This window comes from Pogona vitticeps, chromosome 1 (assembly GCF_051106095.1).
Source record: "Pogona vitticeps strain Pit_001003342236 chromosome 1, PviZW2.1, whole genome shotgun sequence".
Taxonomy (NCBI): Eukaryota; Metazoa; Chordata; class Lepidosauria; order Squamata; family Agamidae; genus Pogona; species Pogona vitticeps.
The window spans coordinates 32641755-32666340 of NC_135783.1; the positions used below are offsets into that span (position 1 = coordinate 32641755).

Here is a 24586-nt window from a genome sequence, read left to right on the forward strand (position 1 = left end):
ATGAATGCTGAAAGACCAACAGAGAAGCACACTATCTGGAGAGGATAAAATAAAGAGAAGGTGGAAACAGTACACTGAAGGCCTGTACAGAAGAAATTTTAAAAATGACATTTTCCTATGATGAAGAGCCAGCATTTCTAGGAAATGAAGTGAAAGCTGAAATACCAATAAAACTATTTCAAGCCACAGAGACAGAATCTGTCAAAATCCAAACAAGAAAATGCCAATAAATATGGGGGGGGGGAATTATCCACAGTCTGGAAACATTCACTGTTTATTCCAATCCCAAGAAAAGAATCATGGAGTTACATCAGGTACCCTCCCTTTGTGCCTTTAAAAAGCTTCTCAAATAGAGTTTTTAGAGAAGCTTTTGGAGAGATCGTCCCCAATTAACTGGGACAGAGGAGGAAGAAGGGGTACATATCATACTGAGCAATATTTATTCTACCACCAGTCTTGTTATTTGCAGTGAGAGATTTAGTTTGTTATAGTTAATTTTTATATAATTGATGTTTCATATAATTGATGTCACTTCCTTTCTGTTGTACACCACCCTGAGTAGTGATCTGCTAGATGGGTGGTAAATAAATCAAATACAATCAAATCAATCACCATGAAAAAGTATAATAACATTATTTGCTAATGAAACAAGTATAAAATGGTTATTGTGTACTGTTGCCATTTCAATATAAGATCATTAAGTTTTTCCTCCTCCTGGGTTTTATGCAGTTGTTTGTGCTACAGTTTAGGCTCACCAAAATGCATAATAAAACTTATTATCATAGGCTTTTAATTCCTCTAATAACTACTATAGTTCTGGGTGATTTGGTGCTCAGAATGTTCTGTAACATGTACAAAGGTGTCCCAGTGCTTAAATTTCCAGAATACTTATAAAAATTGCTTTGAATTAATACATATACAACTCATCTATCATGTAAAAAATACAAAAAATATTTTGTTTGTTTGTTTCCACTGCAAGTGTTAAAAATAAAATTACACAATTATAATTTATGTAATTGAACTGTCAATATGAAGGGGCTGAGATAAACTAAAGGGAATCTTTGAGGTATGTGAAAATTGCACATCTAAATCAAAATCAGAATGTTAAATAGCTATTTATGATTGAATTTAAGCATTCTGAAATTGAAGGGTAGTGCAAATGGCGCAAAAAAACCAGCACTATCATTTTTTTAAAAAGAAACATCGCCTCCTTTATGCTGTGATTCAAGAATTAGATAGTTTTCTTCAGCCACAAGCCGGGTCATTAAAAACTACATCAAGAATGCTGCTGGCTCACATAAACATAGAAAAGCCCTTGTATAAGCTCCACTCCCAGTAGACTTTCCTTTGTGCAATTGATCTATCCACTGGTTACAAAATGACTAGATTACCAGCCACAGAATTGATTCTATGAACAGTAGCCTTCTGAAGCGAGGGAAAGTACTGCATGAAGTACAGTTTTTGGTAACAGGATTTTGGCCTGCATGATAATGTTCTATCCAGCAAGATACTAGCAGAAAAAGTACAAGAGGCAGTAATATTTTGCTATTGCTGCACTGCTAATGATTGCACAAGTGCTAGCAAAATGTACAGAAGCAACATCTAATCTACTGAAGTTGTATTAAACTTACACAAGTAGAATAAAAGTTACACAAGGATGAGAATGGGTTTCCATAAACAGAATCATTAAGAAGAGCCCTGCTGGATCAGGCCAAGGCCCATCTAGTCTAGCATCGTGTATTTCACAGTGGCCCCACCAGATGCCTGAACCATTCTAGCATCATCCCTCAAACGTTTAATTTTAATGTTTAAGTTTTGACTTTAAAAAATATCAGGTAAAGGTAAAGGTAAAGGTTCCCGTTGACATTTTTTGTCCAGTCATGTTTGACGCTAGGGGGCGGTGCTTATCCCCGTTTCCAAGACTTAGAGCCAGTGTTTTGTACGAAGATAATCTTCCATGGTCACATGGCCAGTGCGACTTAGACACGCAAAGCTGTTACCTTCCCACCGAGGTGGTCCCTATTAATCTACTCGCATTTGCATGCTTTCGAACCGCTAGGTTGGCGGGAGCTGGGACAAGCGATGGGCGCTCACTCCGTCACGTGGATTCGATCTTACGACTGCTTGGTCTTCTGACCCTGCAGCACAGGCTTCTGAGGTTTAGCCCACAGCGCCACCATGTCCCTCACAAAAAAAAATATCAGAAATACATTCAAAATTCATACATAGCAAATCTACGAACAATCTACATGTGCAATAGATATGGTTTACTTCTCCAATAATTCTGTGTTGATTCATAGGCTGAACATTTATCATTTTATGTAAAACTGCCATACATGTTCAGCAACACACTGCCTAAGCAACCAAAGGATAAAGAAAAACAAAGTCCAATATAGCAGGACAAAGCTTTAACATCCCAATGGAAATGTTCAACTGTAATGTCACCTGACATTTTTTCCACAGATATGCTGACATGAAAGATCTGATCTTCACATATGATCAAAACATGAACAAAGGTAAGTCAAGAAGCTCATACAACCCTCCTCCTCACTAGGGAAATAAGCCCTTTCATATAAGGATTATTTTACTTTGAAATGGAAATAATAGTACCTAAAACACTGTGTAAGAGAGTACAATTCACTCTATCCTACCTAAACAAGTAGCACTTCTGTTTGTCTATTTCAGCATTAAGAAGCTCCTGTTCGAATCACTGCTGGTTGTAATTCTTATATAGAAAAAAATTTCAAAATTATAGTTTAGAATGACCTCCTCATATGTCTTCTCATAATCCCAGCAAAATTGTAGGATAACTACAAAATAATTTATCTGTATAACTGTGGTCTTTACATTCTGTAGGTTCATGTATATGCACAACACACACACTTTTCTTCTTTATCTAATAAACATGTTTAAAGAAATTTTGCATGCTTTCTCCTTTCAGATCTTCTACACCTGGATATTAGCAAGGTCAGCAGCAGAAACAGATAGAAAAAAGACAATGTCAATATATGAAGAGTGTCAGAAGAACTTTGCAAGCAATACTGTACAACACAAAAAGAACTCTAAGCAAAATATCCAGTGAATACCTAGTTTAGTGTATACAAATTCAGGCTTATATCCACATCTTCTTCTTGATTGGGTGGTCAGTAATATACACCAACTAACACATTCCTTTTGTTTTTCATCCCAATTTTATTAATCCAGATGCTCTCAATGGGACAATCCAATCAAGCTCATCTTCCTATATTTCTGTGCAGGAATATGTATTTTTGTATTTTACATACCATGACTCCACCTCCCTTTCTATTTGTTCTGTTCTTTTCAGAAGAATTTATATCCTTCAATTGCTGTATTCCAGTAATGGGAATCATCCCAACTTCAAGTCATATTTACTCTCCTGAATTAAAATTTCTAGTTCTTTTAGTTTTCCATACTCCTGACATTCATATATAGACACCAGAGATTGTATGATTTGTGGCCTGCTTTCCTTTGTACCTTTTTACAGAAGATTATTATTGGGTCCCATTAACTTATTGTTCATAAACCTTCATCTGTCTTTGCCTATGAGCTTGCATCTCACTCCCCCTTCCAGCTCAATTCAGCTGAAAACTCAGGTTCACAGCTTGTGTGTACTAGATTCTTCCCTGAAACTGAATGCCCAGTTCTGAGAGGCGGTTAGTTATCCCTGTAATAGCAGCCCTGTGAACAAAATATTATAAGATACAATGTACTGCTGCGTCTAAGCATGCAATAACATTAACATTCCATCTTGGATATGGATTCATGTTGTAGCAAATCACTTGGTTCCTAGTCACTGTTCCCTGTAAAATAATATTCTTTTACATTTCAAGTGTGTTCAGAGTAAACTATAAACACTATTCTGGGATCACTGGTGGAAAGGTAGGGTAAATCTTTTATCAGTAAAAAGTGTTTAAGCCGCATTCAGCAAAACTCTGCTCACGACTTGAATTCAATCCCAGATAGCCAGCTCGAGGTTCACTAACCTTCCATCCTTCCAAGTTCGGTAAATGGAGTACCCAGCTTGCTGGGGGGGGGGGGGAATGTGTAGCCGGTGTAATTAAATTATAAACCACCCAGAGAGTGATAAAGCGGTATGGAGTGGTACATAAGCAGGATGCTTTGCTCTTTCTCTTTGCTTTGTACTTTAAAGAGGGCATAAACATTCTCTATCCAAGGTACAAATTTAAAGAACTACTACAAGTACAGCCCTCGTTAAAACATGAAAAATGAACAGATTCTCAAGTATTTTTGAATTGGGCCTGAAACTGAGTTTTAGGCCAAAGAGCACAAGATATATTCTCCAGCAGAAACTGAGCAGGAGTTATAATTATGAGGCATGGCCAAAGTGGGCACACATGTATGGCTTAAGAAGTATCCAAATAAAAACTAACTGAAGATACTTGGTTCTACACAGGTGTATAATGGGCCAAATAAGAAAACAACAAGTGGGCAGAGATGAGATTCTCACTGATGTTTTACTTCCTGTGAAGAAGAAAGAGAGGCATTCCACTGTACATCCCTGAGAATTCTACCTCTCACCCTTAATGTAATGCCTTTTTCTTTCTCATAACAATATTTTGTCTAAAAATATCTCCACTTTATATTTGGAAGCAAAACCTGCTTCTAGTTAGGTAGTCTTTCAACCGTGATGCAGACATGGGTGTTGGATGATCACTGCAATCATAATAAATGCTATTGTAAAGCACAAATGTATTAGTGGTGCAACTGCTAAGATGCCTGTGTATTTATAGTGGAAATAAAATTGCCATGAGATGTAATTTACTGCATTCAACAGACAGCATTTTGGTGTGTCTCTCCCCACCACCATTTATCTTGGTTAGTTAACATGGAACTGCCCTATATGTCTGAAGCCATTTCCATTTATTATTAACCAAAACATGCTTCAGAATTTTTTAAATCATACTCAGAAAGCAGAAATGAATGCACCAAATTTCCAAGGAACAGAATGGAATAAACCTTACAACAGATATATACGCTCCACAGATAATAAAGGGCATCTTTTCTGAAATGTACCTTCCCATGTATCTAAATCCAATCATATGTTCCCTTTATAATAGCCATTGGTTGCTTTCTCTGCTTAACTATACACGGAAGCAATACCACTGTAAAGGTCAGCAGTGATTTTTCAGTAAATAGCATGGCGTTAGTTACAGATATAACTTTTTCTCTCTGTGTGCGCTACATTCAATTTTGGGTTTCATTCGATGGGGTCATTTTTATTTTTATTTTACTATACTAAAATGTCAGATTTTATATTTGCTAGTCTTTTAGTCCTGTACCTGTTGTATACAGAATATTTATTCCCCCCCCCAACTTGTAATTACATGAAAATTACATCATCTCAGTAAACTAAATTAAGTTCTCGGTCTTATGCTATTTTTAATTTCTGGGACCGTAATAAAATAAAGCCTAATAATTTAAGAAATGTCAGATTTCATTCTGTTAAACTATGTTTTAGAAACAGAATATTGTGGGGTTTCCAGATCATGCAAGCATAACTTTATAATGTAGGTCCTCACAGCTACTAATTGAAGGAATTAATAATAATAACTAATTTGAGTGTGGCACTACAATTCAGAATCCTACTGGTTCTATGTTTTAGATCTTAAGCTGAATATGAGCCAAAAATGTGATATTGCTGCAAAAAAGTCCAGTGCTATTTTAGGCTGAATTAACAGATGTATAGTCTCCATATTCTGTGAAGTATTAGTTCCCCTATATCGGGCTTCATTTAGAATACTGTGTTCAGTTCGACATAATGCATGTTAAGAAGGATTCATACAAGCTGTAATAAGTTCAGAGGAGAGCAACAAGGATAATCAGGGGACTGGAAGCCAAGCCCTATGAGGAAAGACTGAAAGAGCTTGGCATATTTAGCCTTGAGAAAAGAAAACTGAGGGGAGATATGATAGCACTTTTCAAATGCTTGAAAGATTGTCATGCAGAGGAAAGGCAGGGTCTGTTCTCATCATCCCAGAGAGCAGGATGAGTAATAATGGGCTCAAGTTACAGGAAGCCAGATTTCAGCTGAATATCAGGAAAAACTTCAAAATCTGGCAATGAAAAGGGAATAGAAATTACTCATAATTTATTGATATTCTTTCTGAAAGTATGAAAAAGGATTTTGTCAGAGTCCCACAGATGGTAGCAAAATTAAAATCACTGCAACCCTCCAAAAAGAGGAAATGTTAGTCACAAATTCATTTTCAGAAAACAGATACAAATCAGAAGAATGTAAGATAATTCCATATCCTGTTACAGCCTAGAGTGGTCTTTTAGGCCAGATGGGCGGAATATAAATAAATAAATGAATAAATAAATAAGTAAATAAATGAATGAATGAATGAATGAATGAATGAATGAATGAATGAATGAATGAATGAATGAATAAATAAATAAATAAATAAATAAATAAATAAATAAATAAATAAATTTCTTCACTTCAAAAAATTGAAGTCTCACTTTTGGAAGTCAAATTGCTGATCAGCTTGGACTGTTGTAGTCCAAATATTCTGAATTTGTTTCCTGACTTCACATACAGTAAGTGTGTGTAATCCTGTTCTTCAGTGTACTAAGAGGATCTGCCTTCCAACATGATGAAACCAACATGATCCAAGGAATTAGTGCTAACAGCAAATGTTGACTCTACCAAGAAAAAGATGAAACTGTCTCACACCTTTTCTGTGAATGTCCAAAGATTGCACAAATATATTACAAAGTTAGACATGATAGAGTGGCAAAGTTAGTGCACAGGTCATTATGCAAAAATATAACTTGTCCTCCTGCAGAAACCCGTGAGAACATCAGGTAGAGAAGGTGTCAGAAAATGAAGAAGTCAAGATCTTGTGGGATTTCCGGATCCAAACGGATAGACACTTTGAACACAACATACCAGACATATTAGTAGTTATAGAATGAAGAAATATCTGGATCATTGACATTGCAATTCCAGGGGATGCCAGAGTTGGAAATAAAGAATTGGAAAAACTAACAAAGTACAGAGACCTGGCAATCGAAACATCTTGCCTCTAGAAGAAACACACTTCAGTGGTCCCCGTAGTCATTGGAACTTTGGGAACAATATCAAGAAACTTCACCCAATTACTATAAGCAGTTGCAGATCTCAGAAATCACAAAATCAGAGATACAAAAAAGGACAATATTAAGTAAAGTAAAATCTTTATTGCATAATCATTGCAAATTTTAGAATAAGTTAATACGCTGCATTAGAGCAACAGTACTATCATGCCATAGGTATTAATAAAAATACAATGAATTAAAATAATGCTAATATTAATACTTTAAAATGGGGCTGCAAATATTATAATTATTTATCTAAACAATTTTAACTAGAACCTCCTAAAATTCAATGATAAACTTAAATATAACATTTAAATTATGTTCCATTTAGCTATCTTCATACATCTAAATCTTTATGGCAATTTACACAAATATTTTCCAAATACTTAGCTTTACTTGTAGTGGCTTTAAAAGCAAATATTGCAATCCTATTTATTGTATGTGAATTAGATGTTTGTAATATAAGCTCAATTTCACTGGGATGCTTCTATATTCCACTTTCCTTAAGATGAGCTGTAAATATTTTTCTCTTATATCCATATACAGGGGGCAATCAAGCACATAATGAGCCAAATCCTCAAGAACAGGGTTTCCACAAACACACAATCTACCCTGAAACCTACCCCATTTCATCATTGTATCCATTTGTTCAAATTGTAAACGTGTGTATGCTTTTCCATATTGCATTTTCATAGGGATTGTTAAATAATTTTTGAATTGGTAAAATAGTTTTTTGTATTGGCCAGCCATTTTGTAGTTTCTGTGGATGCAACAGCTGTTATATCTGTCTGAACTCCTTCATCAGAAATCCTTTGCTTAATGATACAAATTGTATCTTTCTGCATTGGGTTTAGAGCCTGTGCTGTAAAACCAAATTTTGGAAAAAGCTTAAACAGCTTCTGCACCCATGAACTTCCATTATTAGATGACCTTTGCTCCTACAAGCAAATTTTGGGCAGTCTTTCTTCCATTATGCTACTTGTTCTGCACCAATACTTTACCATTCTTACAGTTATCAGACCCGAAATCATTTTTGTACAAGTTCTGCTCTAACTAAATGAGCTGAGGTAGAATTTTAAACTCCCAGGATGACCCGAAAAAACTGTTTGAACTTGTTCAATTTCCTTAAGGTTTGCAAAGCCCCATATTTCTGTACCATGAATTAACATATGAATTATCTTAGCTTTAAAAAAAATAAAATTGGATTTAAAGTGCCTGGATAACTGTAACTTCAAAGTTCGTTAATGAACTGCAAACTGGTCCACACTTTTAATATATTTTTCTTTATATACAATGCCCAAGATCCTGTTGCCATAAAGTTAATGCTTGTTTAAAGGGAAACTTCAAAAAGTTGTCATTTCTGCTTGACAAACAGCATTTGAGATTACTAAGGCATTGTAACTTTGTGTCTGGTCACTCTAACCTTAAACTAAGTGAAACAAACAAACTTGGTTTTAATGGTTGTCATCTCTTTATATGAAAGGTATAAAAAACTGTAAAGAAATGGACTTATTTTTATTGTTGCTCTTTGGGCTACCTTGTGAACAAAATGGATACTAAAGAAGCATATTTGGAAAATGAAGACATTGGCTTATAGATAGAAAAGCAAATGTTAAGACTGCTGGGATTTCAATTCCTGACAGTGTCAGTCCATATTTGTATGTCCCAAAGAGACTTCTAAAAATAGGCTAAAGATAAAAACAACAGTTTTCTAAATGGAGAAATGTTGCAGTGTTCTACATCCTTACATATGGCACCATGTTTATATAAGCCTGACTAGGTCACAAAGGGTCTTTCTTCTCCTTTTCTTTTTAAAGGGACAAATAAGCAGGCCATGAAATAATTATTTTTCATTGTGCCCTGCCAAACCTACCCAGCCAACGGCTAAAATGAGCTGCTATTGTGGTTATGTGAACTATGGAGCCAAAAGCCCTCACTGTAAAGCATCCCAGCTGTCCTAAATTTTATGATGATAGTTAGTTTTCATGTTGGCTTGTACCTAGCCAAAAGTATTCCACACACACACACACACACACCAAAAAAAAAGCAACTGAATGCTCAGTTCATCCTTCCTTCTATTAATTAATGATGTCCTATTTTTTCCTGAGAACTTGAAAGTTTAAACAAATCACTTCTAGAGTTGGTTACACAAAGATTTACATGTGCAGACAGCTAGCTTCTTGTATGCATATAGATACAGCAAAGCAAATTAGAGTCAAGAACACCAGTCTATCAGTAGTAGTTTTCATAATATCTCATCACATACAGAAAGCTTAAGAGCACTATAGACAAAATCAGCACCGGCCTAGCAAGACAAGATGTTAATAATTAAACATGTGCCCTCAAGTTAATTCTGATTCATGGCAACCTTCGCAAGATTTTCTAGATGTGAAATCTCAAATACAGTTTACCAGTCCTTCCTTCTGGTGGTGCTCTGGGACTGTGCAGCTTTGTCATGGCCACAAAAATGGCAGGGCACTTAACTCCATCAGCCACATACACTCCAGCTAATTTCAGTTGAACCCTCTCATGGGATGCACAATGGGAATTCCAACTCCCCCTATCCACTGAGCTAGTCTAGCTATCCAGAAGCTCTTACACTCCTTGGCCCCATTACCTCAGAAAATGTGCTTATGATTTATAGGACCTACTATAATCAATTCACTTCAAAGAAACACCAACATGGTAATAATTTACACGGGAGCATGATCAGCTGAATACACACAGAACTTCCTTCTTAATAAATACGTCTCAGTATATACAGTAAACAGATCAGAGCTTGAAAAAAAAATATTTTGAGTACAAGTCTCAGAATTTCTAAGCCAGGATGGCCTCTTGTTGGGGGATTTGGGAAATGTGATTCAACAAAATTAAATTTTTCAAGCCCTGAAACAGTAATTACAGTGGAATAAGTGACCGGGATGCCATTTCTAGAAGTAAATTGAAATCAATACAATTGACGATTATCGGTACTTGAGGTGTGTTGTAGTTCAACATCTGTCAATACACAAAACAAATATTTCTTATACTTCATTTAAGAAACAGAGTTTTTCTAAACTTTGGGTTTAACCTGTTAGAATACTGGATCTGTTTGCAAGTTCTGGAGCAGGCCTTTGCACTGTGCAGCCAACTGAAGGTACCATGAGACAGGCACTTAGCTCGCTGTTTGGTCCCCTGAAGGGATAAGTCGGTTCATTCTTTTCTCTGACAGTCACATGACATAAATGAGCATTCCTACACACACATGTCTGAGCCTATCAGGAGCTTTTACTGTTTTGGTGTGCATAGGATCACTTTGCTTTCCTCTCTCTCCAGCATGTGGGATTACTAGGAACAGGTCAAAAGTGAGCCTTCTTGCTGTCAAGGCTCCTTCAGCAAACTGAACACTTTCTCTGTTGCTCAGTGGAGGGCAGAAGAAGTAGGGGAGATCTAGCAGACCATCACTGATGTGTTGCACCAGGTTTTAAAACATTTTAAAATTTATTCTTGCCTTGTCTGAAAGGCTGGTTGAGAAACTGTCCACAACTACATCTGAAGGCAGTTTCTTGACTGAGGGTGTGGTTCCGCTGGCAATAAAAAATGCAGTTAAATCAATTTACGTATTATTTAAATTGATTTATAAATTCCAGGTCACACGATATATGGGTGGAATCGATTTATATGGGCTGCAATGCACAGGTTTTTTTTTCCTTCAACTGGCCAGGAATGGCTTTTCAAAATACTTTGCTTCTAAATCAATTCAATTCCATGCAGTTTTGTGGATGTGAACGCTACTGTAATTTAAATTTGTGCCTATGTTGATTTTGGGTGGCAGGGGCACCACTGCTTTCCCTTTAAACTTTTAAAAATTCTTTCCTAAAATGTTTATTGTTGAATCACTCCATCAATATATTCGGCATTGCAACCATCTACCTCATTCTTTCCATTAGGCTGATGAAGAAGCTGGTGTAGAGGGGTGTAGAGGGGCACAAAGCTAGCGTGGCTGCAAATGCAAGCTTCAGGCTGTCCCCCCCCCCCAAGAAGAAGCATTCAGGAGAGTGGTGCAGGGGCTGAGGCTCCAGTGTCAGTTCCCTTCCTCTAAACCTGCAGAAAGACCTCCCCATTCTCATATTTCCATCATTAATTGGCTGGGGTCATGTCGCCAGTCTTCCCCATCCCCATGGTTTCTAAAGACTATTATGACACCAGGTGGAACATTGTAGACACTCAATATAGTGATGTATTCCTTTAAAAAAAGAATAAAATCAAAATCTTTAAGATCAGCATGCTCCTAAAACAGAAAGGAAACGAGTCTATTTCAGTGTACCACCCCAAAAAAAACAGTTTTAATTACTAAAAACAAATCAATTTAATTTTGGTCAAAAGTGAATGTGGCTAATGATTTATATAGCACATGACTTTAACCCAATGTTTTAAAAAGGCAGAACACGAATCGGTTCAAATTACCAATGAGACCATAACCCTGAGACTGAGAATCGTGCTCTGTTCTATGCTGGTGTGGTACAAAAAGAAATCCTACTTCATGTGACCGTGTGCGCAGAGCAATGACCTGTACTGAACCTCTTCAACCACAAAATATTTCTCTTGGGGTCAAATGTTGGTGACCATTATTTCTCTTCAGGTTTTGTTCTACAGAACCAACAAAACACATTTTAAACTACATTTAAATCCAAGCCCGGCTCAGTTTCATTACAAAATCCACTGACATTCTATTAAAGAATAATAAAAACAGGAGAAATTTCAGTTCTAGTTAGTTCCTTATTAAGAAGAAGAATTAAAAATATTTAAAAAGACCATAAAGCTACAATGTGTCAAAAAGAAAAAGAAAAAAGGCTGGGAGTGCAAAAAAAGACATAGCACCTGAAGCACAGAGACAAGATCGAGATCTTTTAGATCAACACATTTTAACCAGTGTGTTATCAACTGAACGAGCCACGTTTTTTGATGAAGACAGGATATCCCTGCAATTTAGATACTATTAAAAGCTTGATTTACATTGAGCTTTGCTGAAATTGTACATTTGATGGCATAACACATAGTGTTATTCACTTGCTACAGTCTGATTCAAAGCGCTATAAATATATTTGCCCTTTCTACTAAGCCTGCCTTAGGGATTAACAACACCCTCTCCCCCCCCTCCAAAAAAAAGTTCAGTTGAATATTAACTGCATTAACTTTGAAGACTGTAACATACTGTTACAATCAAACAGCCTATGGTGCAGTATGGATGACTTAATACAAATATTGACATGCAAACCTTTTCTTATGGCTGGACCAAAAAATGCTCTGTCAAAAGGGGATGATCCCTCTCACTTTGCTTGAATTAAATGAAAAAAGCTAAAAAGGAAGAAATGCAGAAGCAATTCAAAGCTGCCTTCTGATCAGAAATAAAAACAAGAACAGCTGATGAGAAGGTGCACTGACAACACAATTCTATCAGTCAAATAATTAAATAAATAGAGTTCAATATCATTTACTTTCATAAGCCTGGGACTACGTGCAAAAAGCCTCTGTTTTTCCAACGGGCGTTCCAATTAACCTTGAAGTATGTAGCATCTATGTAACCATAATGTTTTCAGGGTTCAGGTAAAGCAAGACAATTCATACTCAAACTTGTCATCACAATTATATGTATGAATGAGCTCACTCCCACGAAATATTTATTTTATCTGGAATGCTACATAATAGACTTTAAAATTTGGGGCTCACAATTTTCCTTCTTTTTGATTATGGAAATTCACTGTATGAGATACCCTTAACTTCCTGGAGCTATGAATAAAATGCATACATATAGTCTACCAGTATTTAAAGGCCACATCTGATAAACCTGTAGGCAGAACTTGAAAGACCTAGGCAGAATTGACATCTTAACTGCTGCTATGCGACACAGTAATGACAGATTCAATTTTTGCCATTGTATTAGTTTTTGTTTAACTAGATGTAATAGTAGCTTACAGGTTGAAGTATTAACTTTAGTCAATTGAGAAGGAACCATGACTCCTTAGCATTTTACTGAGGAGCTGGCCCACTTGTAAATTTAATAGCTTTTGTTTCATTAGTAGTGAGGTTCAAAGCAGGACAGATGAAGAAACTGAAAACAAACAAGAGCAATTAAGTGTTCAGTATTATGAAAAATAGAGGATGTAAAATGCATAGGTTTTTTAAACAGAACACGGATTTTAAACAGAAATGATAGGTTTTTAAACAGAACATGGTATTCATCTGTATTATAGAGATGGAACAGCTGGAGTCCACTTTAACTGTCAGGACTCCACGCCATGAAATTTGAGTCTTAACTAAAAATCCTAGGATTCCACAGGATGGAATTATTAAGGTAAAAGTTAAATCAAACTGGTATAATTATGTAGCGCAGATAACACACTTTTAATTTGTCCCATAAATAAATTCAGTTCCATGTGAAATATCCACTGCCTCTTCCATGTCTTCAAAATGCACTTCTAGCACTAGCAGAGGTTGCATGTGTGTGTGTTAATCCGTCTGTGTCTTTCATTGTCCGTACTCTGTAGCACACAAAGAATATTTGCTCTTGAGTCCTACAGTGAGGACTAAAAGCTTTGCCAGAAGAGTGGTTGGGACATCTCAGGACTTTATTTCAGTGGTCCCTAAGTAGTCCCAGATACCCTAATTACTGTCCCAATGGATCTATGGAAGATCATGTCTAAACATGATTTGCCCCCATTATACTTCTTGCTCTTGCTATCAGCAGCTAATCAGAATTTCTGGGAGAGGTTGGGATAGGAATTTTGAAGGTGTAAAACAGTCAGGGGGTTTCTTTTTTGCACTGCCCTCATTACTGTATTTTTCCATGTATACTCCCTCCCCATGTATAAAACAACCCACTAATTTTGACCCTTGCTGGAGGTGGAGAAGCAGTTAATGGGCAACTGCTCTTCCACCTCTGTCTCTCCTGCTGCCGCTGCTGCCTCCGTTACCCACCCAATCACCTCCTCCAATGCAACTTCTTTGCCTCCGCCTCCTGCTGTCTCTGCCACCAGAGGGGACAAGGCGGGCCTGAGCTGGAGGTGAGCCAGTCAGTCCCACTGGAGAAGGTGATCAAGCGGGTGGGGGACACAGCAGGCGCCCGAGCGCCTGAGACTGCTCCTTTGCCTCCATCTCCTGCTGCTGCTGCCTCCACCACCAGAGGGGACAAGCCATGAGTCCTGGAGGAGACAATTGGGCAGCAGCAGCAGTAAGAGATGCCTGAGCACACGTGCGACTGCTCATTTGCCTCTGCTTTCTTCCATTTATAAAACGACTCTCAATTTTTCCTCTAATTATTTTAGTTAAAAGTGTTGTTTTATAAACAAAAAATATGGTATTTCTTGGTGCAGGAATTTCTTCCTTGTGCCCTCCATCTTGTGCTGCTTTCCTGCCTAGCTGTGCCTCTGAATCCTTTCCTTTTCCCCTTGATTTTTTGGAGGATCCCCCCCTTTCTCTTTTCTTTTCTTTGGAGATTATTTTTGCTGCCTGCCTGCTGCTGCACTGGACTCAAAGAAGAGAAGAAAAGCATCAAGTGGTGGAGAAGAGAATCTCCCCATATCCTAGTTATTGAGGGGGGAGTTGATTATATCTTTTGCCTTTATTTGCTTCCTTGTTTTTCTTGGTCTTTAGGAAGGGGACTGTGTGCTACTTATTTTGCCAGTTATTCTACTTGTTTCATGGAGTGCTTTCCCTATTTCATTTTAGTTTAAAATGTTATTTGTCTAATTTATTAGCTGAAATCTTGTTGTACAATATATATCTCCCACGTTGCATTATGCAGCTCTCCAACAGAATGTCAGCCATTTTGAATTTATTCTGTTCAAGGTGTATATTTAGGTGGTTTTGAGTGGACTGATTTTTTAATATTGTGATTATTTTTGTTTGTAGTGCTGCCTGCTTCTGATGCAGATTGATTCTCTATTGCCTTGCCTCTGCTTCTTTGGCACAGTTTTTATTAGATCTTAGAGCTTTTTGGGGTTAGCTCTAGGAATATGAATAGAGAAACACAAAATGAAAAGATCAGAAAGAAGCAGGCCTTTTTATGAAAAATTAAGTTTTTTGCACTGAAACAACAAAAACAATAGGGGCACCTTGCCCAAAGAAACCAAAATGAATTCAAAATTAAAGTTTTTGCCGTGCGCATCTTTAGTTTCACTTAATATATTTAAGATTTTCTACCCTGCCTTTTACCTTAAAAAGGGCTCAAGATGGATTACATTATCAAAAGACAATATTTAAAGCTAACAGTGGTGGGTACACAAATGCAAAAGGATCAAAGAAATACCATACAAAAAACATTTTCAATACAAACAATATTAAAAATCAGTCACATATTTCTTTTAGCCCAGGGTGGTTATGAGGACCTCACTGTCACTGTTGGAAACTTTCTTTCCAAGGCTAATAGCAACATACAGGATATGCATTTGCCTATAATTGTTTTTGTTTATGACAATAATGATTATGATAATTCCTAGAGACATATTTAGAAGGTAACTCTCATTTAGTACTATATGGAAATTAATGATATGAGCACTTAAATTACACTTCTATGTCTACCATTAACTCAGCCCCTGCCCCAAGTGTATATACCTGTCAGTTAAAGACATGGCACCAGTCCATGAAAATGTATGTCATAATAACGTTATGAAAATTTAGATGCTACAGTTCTCTTTGTAGTTTTTCTGGGTACATATTATAGATACAGCTTCCCTTATGCTAAATATTTTGCAAGCAACTTCAATGTTTATGATACATTTACAGTTACTTTCCATACTATTTCAGTTCTAAATTGTTTACCAACAATACAGATTACAGAACACTTTCTGGTATGCATATGGATCTACATTTACTTTAAAACTGCTCTGTGTGCTCTTACTTTACTGCCAGGTTCAAATATTGTGTCAATAAACCATACACTTTAAATTAACAGTTAAAAACTTAGCTAGTCACAAAGCAAAAGATTATGGTCCAGCAGAATGTATAAACCTAAAGAACATATTTTCACAGAGTTTTTGTAAAGAATGTAGATCCAGTACAGCACCACCAAAGTAGGCATCTCAAAAGGAAATTCTATTTCTCATATTCTTAGGAAGGATCCTTCTTTCATAATTTAAAAGTAATATCAAGCCACTGGTGTTCATAGTTAAAGTTGCACTCTCTTGATAACTCAGTGAAAGGAATTAATTCCTTTGCTACCTTAAAGACTTTTGGCTATGACTTACCTGCATAAATAGAAAGAACTAATTTACTAAAGAAATGCCCATGGGCAAACATGTTCTGGCTAATGAAGTGTTCAGCTTTTGCATGATTAACCAGCTGGTGGGGGTGGTGAAAAATCACAGGGCATAAAATAATAAGAAAAAAATGATTATTCTCTTTTAAAACAGTTCCAAGAAAAATGTCCTTATTTTAATTTGGTGCTTGTGAAACGAATGTTTAGAAAGATAGGCAGATAGGGAAAAAAGCTGGAGACCATATCAGGTAAAAATTCCTTGCAATATAATATCCTGGGAAATGGCTCAAGTGAGAGGAAAGCCAACTGTCTTACTTACAGAACAGATATTGCCAATTGTCATAAAATTGTACTTTTAATACAGAGTATTGCCTTATGTATTACAGTATATAAATCTGAAACTATGACTGGCCTTCCTGTCAGTTTACCTCATTTACTGGTTCTCTATGCTGTAAGTACAACACATGGATTTAGTTAATTAAAAACCAACATATACCGGTATATATTTACTAATATAGAAACCAAGTGGCAGTACATTTAAGACCAAAATTATTGACAGTACAAATTTTTCCCCATGATCTATGCTTTAAGATGGCTTTCCTGTTCACTGAACATAGAGTTTGACTAATGAACAGATTCTTAGCTATATAATGTGAAATGTCCTCCCTTATGGTATGTGCACCATAGAAACCCCTACGGTTGGACTTGAAGGAATCTTTAGAAAGAAGACAGGCTTTTCCAGTGACTTTCTAGGCAAGATGGAAAATTCATGTTTAATGATCTGACTTCTCAGAGGTCAATGAGGTGATGCTCTTTGAAGGAAACACATTTCTTTCCATCCATTCCAAAGTAGTTACACAAGTATATAATTTAACAGAGAAAATAAGTGGTTACTCATGCATTTTCTGACATGACATCTCTTACACAATTAATGCATTATGCTGTAATAATTACGACAGTGAGGATTTTACAGAGGAAAAGTAAATGTCAATTCCAAATGCCCATAACACTACAAACAGCTAATAATTAACTGTTACTTCAGTTATTACTACTGCATGATTCTCAAGGATATTTACTTTTTATTTTTAATTATTCTATTAAAAAATTTAACTGTTTCTACTGAAAAAAGGCCAAAGGCCAAACGGTTCATCAAAAAGATAACTTATTAACTTATCAATACCAAGTCTTGCCTTAGCATTAATACTAAAAGGATACCCAGTTCTTAATTTTAAAAAGTCAATCATGATGTTACTTTAGTACTACTATACCATTTCCAGTCTCACTATTTCCTCCTGGGCTTAAACGTGGGAAACCACATGTTTATATTATGTGTCTTGTGACTCTACCATTCAAAAATAAAAGATGTGCATAAAATATAGAAGCCAGAGAAGGCACAACAATGGCCGAACAAAGCAACTGGGGACTTGCTATTTCATTTTGAGATGTACCATTCATAACTTTAATTAATACTGTAGTTTTTTGTACTACCCGTGTTTTTTATAAAGTAGTTTGCTCTTCCTCCCATATTAGGTTGAACATGCAGATCCATAAAGATATTAGTCATGCAAATAAATATAATTCTAAGGATAATTTATATGCAACTACTTCCAAATTGGAAATAGAGTAAGGAGGGAGGAGTTGAGCTATGAATTCCTTCCTTCCTTCCTTTCTTCCTTTCTAGATAGGCTCATAATGAGACAGAAGCTCCCTTAAATAGCAAGGCCTTGAGCTAGTTAGAGATTTAAAGGTTAAAACCAACACCTTGAATTGAGCCTGGAAAGCACATGGCAACCAGTACCAGTATTGGGATCATATGGCTGCAGTATTAGACACCAGTTAGCAGCCTAGCTACCACATATTGCACCAATTGAAGATCTTAGACCCTTTTCAAGGGTAACCTCACACAGAGTGAATGACTGTTGCTAATGCAGTTCCACTCAGGAAAAGTGCACTAAGCAGAGCTGTACAAAGGTATTCCTCATCACCACCACCACATGAGAATCCAATACTTGTTGCATTCAAAATCAGGCTCTCTACTAATGAACTGTTCCTTGCTTCCAAATTAAAGCAGAAAACTCTATTTTCTAATAAGGCAAAAATATGTGCACACATACACAGTGAAATTATTTCATTTCTTGATAGATGCAACTGAGAAATGTCCTAACTGGGTATGTTAAACAGTTTATGGGCCTATACAAACAATTAACATAGCTAATTAGATGAACCACACAACATTTTCGAGAATAATAGAAACACCTCAACCATCCAGAGCTGTTTCTCAGCAGTGAGGTTCACAGGATTTTTCTCCCTTCGAATAACTGTTTAAATCTGGTCTTTTCACCTATAATTACAAGTATTACCCATCCCTTCTTCTAACTGCACAGCAGTATATGATGAACACATATCAATAAACACATCTGTTTCTTCTAGTTTCTATCAATTGCACAAGCTGAAAAGAACTTAAATGCCCTTTCACCCCACTCTAGAGTGATAACAGAGTCCTTCTAAAATTGCAGACACATACTGTGACTGAGCGGGGCTGTTTGTAAACAACTATGGAAATATTTCTAATTATAAGCATTTGGTGCTAAAATTAGAAGGTCAGTCAGTTAACTGTAAAAAAAACCTTCCAAAAAGGTTCTGCTAAATAAGAGAAGCCAGTGATTATGAAGTTAGTGGTAAGGATAGAGGTCTTGTAACATGGAGAACTGAACTAAACTGCATGCCATCAAACTTTATACTCATTTGAGACTTTTCAGCAGTACTCCTATGGCTGTTCATTCTCCTACTCGTGCATCTACTGAAGTGACACTATATCCACTGAAGTGATACTTTTTCCAGCTCCTGCTTTGAACAACTGCATCTGCAACCCAACTGTAATCTTCCAAATCTTTTTGACAAAAATGTTCACCCTTCTGAAATGATGGGTATTTTACATGCTTCATTTTACAAAATACAGTGGGGTCTTGACTTAAGAACGGCTTGAGTTAAGAACATTTTGACTTAAGAACCACTCTCATAGGAAAATATTGACTTGACTTACATACTTAGATTTGAGTTAAGAACTGAAAAAAACCACGTGGGAGGCAGGGAGAGTGCAAAATTTGAACTTTCAGTTAACTGTTGGCCAGTGAAAAGGGTGCCTGTCTGCTTCCTCACTCCTCCCAGCGTTTAGAGAGTGGACTGGGAGACAGTCTTCAGACTGCCTGGTACTGTACTGCCTGGACTGTATTTTCCCTGCCTTCCCTGAACCTTTCTTGACCTAAGAAAAAAAGAAACAAAATATCCCCCTCTAGTGATCGAAGGCAGAATAGCAGCTTCCCATTAGTTTCTATGGACGGAAAAGAGCAGATATGGATCAAATGGTTTTCAATGCATTCCTATGGGAAATGCAGATTTGACCTGAGAACTTTTTGACTTGAGAACCGCCTTCCAATACGGATTAAGTTCTCAAGTCAAGACCCCACTGTACCTATAATGTTGTACAACATATGGGGAGTTCTATAGGAGGCTATCCTTATTTAAACACTGTTCGGAGAGCTGAATTTCAAAAATCACGACAGTACTGAAAGCCATTAAAGGTGAGCCAAATTGGACGTGAAGAGGCATAGACTCCATAGCCAACTAGACTTTGCATCTCCTCTTCACTAGTTCTCCATTCAGTTAGATACAGCAAAGCTCAGTTCTCCTATATTCATTTCCTCTTGGCCCTAAATGCAATGACTGTACATTCTAATTCTATTAGAGAGCTGGAAATAGTAAAGCTTTGAAGATACTAAACTTCTCAACAGATTAGCTTTTTTTCAATTCAGTGAAAAATGCAGCAACCGTAACATATGTGACAAAATATATTCCTTTTTAGTAATCCCATTTGTTCCAAATTAGACTAACTAATCTTTATAAGCATACCTGCCTTTGCATCAATTTAGGAAATATGGATGTCAGCGCCTAAATTAAACAGGGTCAGTTATTTTCACCAGATCTTGCTTTTAAAAAAAAACCACTAAAATGCTTCGGACATAAAAAGATTCTGCACTGAAGTTAATTTAATTGTGAATGTAAATTCTAACACACAGGTTTGGTGCACTTGAAATACTCCCTATTATCCTTCACTTCCAAAGCAGAAACTCCTCTTAACTGTATTTGCTAAGCAGTTTCATGCTCTGATTAAGAACAGACAGAGGAATCACATGAAGGTTCTCTCAAACAGATGAAATCCTTGACCACTCATCCCTGAGCAGCTTTTATGGATCTAATTCTAAGCAATCATCTCAATGATTAATCCATACAAGTACAGTAAAGCCAAATAATAACTCCACATTTGAGAGACCCTCAACCCAAGTGTTCTTTGGTGGATTCTTCTTCTGCCACCGTGCCCTGGCAGATGCATCTGAGTGCAGTGATACTCCAGTCCCTGCTGGACAGGTGGGCCTATCTGTTCTTTATAGATCACAGCCCCACAATGCTAAAGAGAAATGCTAATCCAAGAGCATTATGGAAAATGAAAAATAACTGCCTGGTGCCGCTCAGAGTGGCAGGTTATGAAAAAGATGGACCTGAAAGTTGCAACAGCAGGTTGCAACAACTCCTCTTTAAGGTTGTGTCTAGATGCCATGTGCTGACAGCAGCAATGTTCCTTTTCTTCAAAAGGACTCACACAATCAGCAGCACCAGTACGGATGTGTCATCTGATCTTATCCCATTCATACAAGAACTGCTTCCAAATAAAACTGTCCTTACAGCGAGAGAAAAATGTCTAAAGACCACTTGTGTTACCCTTAACTACAGCTACCACTGGTGTCAACCAACGCAGCACTTAAACAGTTACAGCTAGTACAGAAACAGCAAGAGAAATTAATGCTCTGAAAGGGAGAGGCTGGTTGACAGTCTGGTTGACAAGAATATGTAATCTAGCAGCCTACTCCTGTCTCTTTAAAACCACAGGAGAAAAACTGGTGGTTTATAAAGTACCAGTGCAATTCATAACTACTCATTAGAAATATTGGCAATAAACTTTACTGTGAGAAGAGTCATCTCCTAAGTAGATGTTTCTGTAACCATTTAAAGGCATTGGGTTTCTTCAGTGCTAGGAATGGAGCTAGGATGATTTCAGCATAAAGGCCATGTGAAAAGAGACTGTGGCACTTGGCCAGGTTACCCAGCTGTTTTCTAAATATGATGACAGGTGCCCATTTTTTCCATTTGCTTGTGGAACGCAATATGTCTTCAAACAACATTTTTGCCAAGCAAGCTTGAAGCAGTTACATTTCAAAGATCTAGCAGATTAAGCTCTAGACAACAAATTGTTTTGTTTGACAGCTACCTCAGTAGACTCCCCCTTTCAAATGCAAACACTATTTCAGACAACAATTTGTAAAGATAATAGAAATACATTTCTACCAGAAAAGAAAAGAACGCAGGCTTCGAAAGAACTTCACTGGTATACTGTACTCTGCATGTAGATTTTTACATATGTTTTGCTGTCCACACGTAAAAGTGCACTACAAAGGCACAGGCAAGAATGTTTCAGTATAGTATATCACTAGAGAATGTAAATCATAGCTGTTAAAGAAGGGGTGGGTGGGTATTTAAATGATGACACTCCTTCTTGAAGGTGGGGGTTATGGGGATTCCTCTGTATGTAATCAGGTCTATCTGTAGAAGTGTAGTGTGGGTTGCCAGAATCTGGGGCAAGTATTGTGCCCCCTAACCCATGGACCTGCTGCTCCTGCTTTCCAGAGTGCCCCCTCCTCCTCCCTCCATTCCCGATAGGACTGCCCCTGAGGCACCCTCCTCCATCATTATCCCTCCTTCCCTCATCTTCCCCTAGCTCCTCCTCACCCACTTCACACTGGACTCCACCCAGATGTGGAGAGGGCCCTGCTGTGCCTCCAACTCTCACCACTGTGCTGCCACTGTCTCCTGCAGTGCCTGCATGGAGAGGTCCCCAACCTCTCCATGCAGGCACAAGCAAAAAGGTTGGGGAATCACTGCCATACTTGAGGTGAAATGTGGGTTTTCATAAAGACATCCACATACTGTCTCAGCTCCCGCCATGGGCCCAGAAGGAAGATGCTGCTGGCCAGGCTCAGTGTCACAAGCATCCCGATGGCAGCCAGGAAGAGGCACAACAGTGCCCAGGACCCTGGCACCCCCATTCTGACCCACATGGCTCCAGATGCCCAATAGCAGCAGTTGCAGCCACACCCCCTCCACCAGCCCCTGGAAGAGCTGTCAGATGAAGGTTACTGGCTTGTTCTCCTCAACAGGGCAGTCTATTCCCCTTCATTGCTCAGCACTGCATCTGTGCTGGACAAGGGGTGGCTGGCTTGCCTCAGCAGACAGCTGAGCAGTAGGTGGTGGCAGGAGGAAGAGAGGACGGATCAATGGGGCCGCCCAGCCCAGCCCTATGGCAAGATGGAACGGGGTGTGTGTGAAATGGTAGTGGTTGCAGCCCTTAAAATATCGTGCCTGGGGGGACTGCCTCTCTACACACACACACACACACACACACACACACACACACACACACACACACACACACACACACACACACACACAATGTCACTGCCTATCTGAGTTCTTCTGACAGGTAACTTCTTCAGTTTTGAAATATTCCTCTGAAAAAAGAATATACTGCTATTGTGATTTTATCATTACCTTTTAAACCTTTCTTGTGTCAAAATGTTATGTGTAGAGTGGAACCTCGACTTACGAACTTAATCCGTATTTGAACAGTGTTTGTACGTCGAAATGTTCATAAGTCGAAGCAAAATTCCCCATAGGAATGCACTGAAAACCATTTAATCCATTCTGGCTGTTTTGGTTCTTATGTAGAGGCACTGTTCGCAAGTAGAGGCATTAGCTCCCATAGGAACTAATGCAAAGCCGGTTAATCTGTACTCTACCACTAGGGGGATATTTTTTTTCTTTTTTCTTCTTTTGACCTAAGATGAACTTAGGTCAAAAAAGGGCAGGAAAGGAAGGAGGGGGAGGGAACACTTTTTAAACAGAACACCTTTTTTGTTTGTAAGTTGAAGCTCCATTCGCAAGTCAAAGCAAAATTTTGCGAACAGAGCAGTTTGTAAGTCAAAAAGTTCGTAGGTAGGGAAGTTCATAAGTCGAGGTTCCACTGTATATGAGCAATTGTGTGTACTGTGCACTGATTTTTTCTTTCTTCCCTGAAGCCTTTTGGAATCTCAGACACACATGAAAGTTTTTCAGTAGTAATCATGACAGCATTGAGCGATATGGACTGACCCATTCTGTGCTGAAATGCATTAAACAGGGGTAGATATTAATTATATATGGCTCTATAAACTCCTTTGGCATAAGATAGTGGTGGCTGGTCCCATAATAGTTGATACAGAAGACACATATCCCATAGAGCAGAGGTCATCAACCCACGGTCTGCAGCCCGGTGCCAGTCTGTGGGCTGAGCTGGACCAGGCTGCAGAGTCAGACCTCCCACACACACACACTCCCCTCCCTACAGCTGCTTAGTACACATGCACACATACACACACACACACACACACACACGTACACACACACGTGTGTGTGCCAGCGCTGGTGTGAGCGCTCCCCCACCCCTTCACGCATGCACCCAAGTGCACGCCCGAAGGTGTGCGGAGGCATGCGGGGTGTGTGCGGGCACTCCTGTGCATGTGCGAAGGGGAGTGCTCATGCTGTTGCTGGCAGGTGAGCACACGCTCCCCCACCGCTTTGCGCATACGCCCACGAGTGTGTGGGGGTGCCTCGCCTTCCTCAGAGGCTCAGCCGGTCCACGGTCCCAAAAAGGTTCGGGACCGCTGCCATAGAGTACATACTCAAGGGTAAATGTGGGTTTTCATACAGACATCAACATACTGTCTCTTTCTCTTTTTTCTCTTTGCACATGCACAAAGGAGAGCACACATACACACACACACAAATACAAACAGGCAGGAGTAGGCTATCTGGGAACACTCAGCCTGAGATGTGACCAAACCCCACGTGCCCTAAAGCAGTGGTCTCCAACCTTTTTTGCACTGTGGACTGGTTTAGCGTGTGGGTGAGGGGCATCAATGTGTGCATGTTGGGGGGCATGCATGCATCAGTGCATGGGCAGGGCATGCATCTGTGCATGTGGGGGCCTGTGTGTGCATCCATGCATGTGTGGATGTGGTGTGCATGCATCCATGCATATGTGGGTGGGGTGTGCATGCGTGGATGTGAGGGGGTGTGCAG

The 24586-nt window shown here is 38.3% G+C and overlaps 1 protein-coding gene and 1 long non-coding RNA gene across 8 annotated transcripts in view; both read right to left on the bottom strand.

Moving 5' to 3' along the window:
• Nucleotides 1–23859, bottom strand: part of LOC144585785 (uncharacterized) — a 44743-nt gene extending 20884 nt beyond the window's left edge. Inside the window, exon 1 of the long non-coding RNA XR_013540338.1 lies at nucleotides 1–23859. This exon is cut by the window's left edge and continues 18234 nt beyond it. This is a non-coding gene — a long non-coding RNA (uncharacterized LOC144585785).
• ESRRG (estrogen related receptor gamma) overlaps nucleotides 1–24586 on the bottom strand; it is a 611234-nt gene that overhangs the window by 491998 nt on the left and 94650 nt on the right. The window lies entirely within an intron of this gene.